Below are 2016 nucleotides of genomic sequence, written 5' to 3'. Positions count from 1 at the left end.
TGTTAAACAGTGCTTCAAATCAGCCCCACGTTGAGCTAAAATGTCCATATATTTTATATCCTCATTTTCATCTATTGGTCAACTTAGAAGGATGTCATTGTAAGATAGGCAGATTTTTATTCTGAAGCAACCTTGAAGAGGCCAAGAGCTGGTGCTGTCTGTTGCATCAGAAAGCCAGCAACAGAGGCAAGATGTTCATCACTGGATGGAGATATCCTGGCCCAACCATCTTTTGTGCTACTCAGATCCACTTCTTTGTTCAGGAAGCAACACCTTCATCATTCTGTTAAGTCTTTCTTTCTGAGAGAAACTTAGAAAAAGGAAGGGTATTGGGATGGACTACAGGTCCCAAATCTACAGCTGATCTCTGAACTGCTACTGATATTTATCACCTCCTTCCCCCACTATCCATTCTCAGTTGTCCTCACCATCTGCTAATACCTTTGTTAGTCTTAGCTCACACTGGGAAGACACTGAAGTTATCCTCAAGGTGTCTGAGCCCCTTATTACCATGATCTTAAGGTGGCTTCACTTAAACTCTAACCACCAAAATTAGATAAGGGAGTATCAAGAGGAGCCCAAGAGGGTTACTTGTGTGTTAGCAGATACTTCCCTGCCTTCCACCATGTAAACACAGCCCTTACCTCCTTCCATTACCAGGCCGATTACTCCTGCCATGATAGCTCCTCTTCATGCTTACTGATCTCTGCACATAGAGCAGCTCCAGTGAAAAGGTGGCAACCAGAGCTTAGAGTTCAATGGGACTCTGCCTTGATTCTCAGGTGCAGGCATTCATCCTTTGAGAACTTTATAGTTCTTTATGGAATCTTTTTTGATTCCACATATATTCAAAGCTTTGCCCTACCTCTTTGTGAGCAAAGTAGGTGATCAAGCACATCACCAGAGCTTTACCCTTTTTGGAAAATAATCTTTCACCAAAGTCTTGCAAGGTTGCTCCTCAGTGAGAATGAAACATAGCTGCTTTCCATTTTCAGCTTGCACAGAAATAATGAGCTCACCTGTGTATAAGCAACACTTAACTGGCTTTTTGTTCCTCTCTCAGCGGACCAGAACTGATCTTCCACAGAGCTGTGAGGTGTGAGCTGAAGGAGAGGAGCTGGTACAATATGGTGGATGATAGTGGGTTTGGGGCAACGTGCTCATGCTTTCACTCTCTGGGCTTGCTTGTGCTACCTCAGATTACATCCTATAATGGACCACTGATTGCCCTGATTAAACTTAATGACTTAACAGACAGGAAGAATTCTGGTTCATGATCAGAATTGCCAAATCATTGAAGCCCTATATTTGTTGTGTTTCATCTATACTGACTTTCAAAATATGCCAGGGATTGCTTTTTAAAAAAAAAAAAAAAAGATTTTATGGGCTTACTCTGGACCACTGGTGTCCTTCATTGTTGTTTTGCCATAAATGCCACATATCTTGGTCCAAAACTAAAACAATTTTGGTAGATCATGAGTCCCCAAGTGGCAAGGCCGCTTACACCACAGCCTGGACCTTCTTGCTCTGTCTCACTAGAAACTGGCAGCCTCGATGTCACTGATAACATAGCTTTGAGCAATACATATAGATGTGAAATACACTGCCTCTATAATGTAAGAAGTACTACGTTGTACTCCCATCTTTATTGGCAAAGATGTAAGAGTTTGTCTTGCATTTTATATCTCATGCGCCAAGATGCTTCTAATCACAGAACCCCTAAAGAGGTAAATGGAGTAATAATGTGATGTAGTGAATTTCATAGGGTTTATTCTCCATGCTCAAGAGTGAATGCATCAACCAAGGCCTCTGCCATGCCAGGCATTTCTTGTTTGTGTAACCCAGTAACATGTCATTTTTATAATGGGCCATTTTAATATTCTGCAGGATGTTTAGATGCACTCAATATTTTTGACCAATATTATTATATTATACATAATTGAAGAGTTCACATGGTCCTTTGTGCTAAGCTGGAAATATATATTGTTACCTGTTTTATGTGAATGTAAATAGTGC

Source organism: Oryx dammah, unplaced genomic scaffold, assembly GCF_014754425.2.
Source record: "Oryx dammah isolate SB20612 unplaced genomic scaffold, SCBI_Odam_1.1 HiC_scaffold_3, whole genome shotgun sequence".
Lineage (NCBI taxonomy): Eukaryota > Metazoa > Chordata > Mammalia > Artiodactyla > Bovidae > Oryx > Oryx dammah.
Note: the sequence above shows the minus strand (reverse complement) of the source record.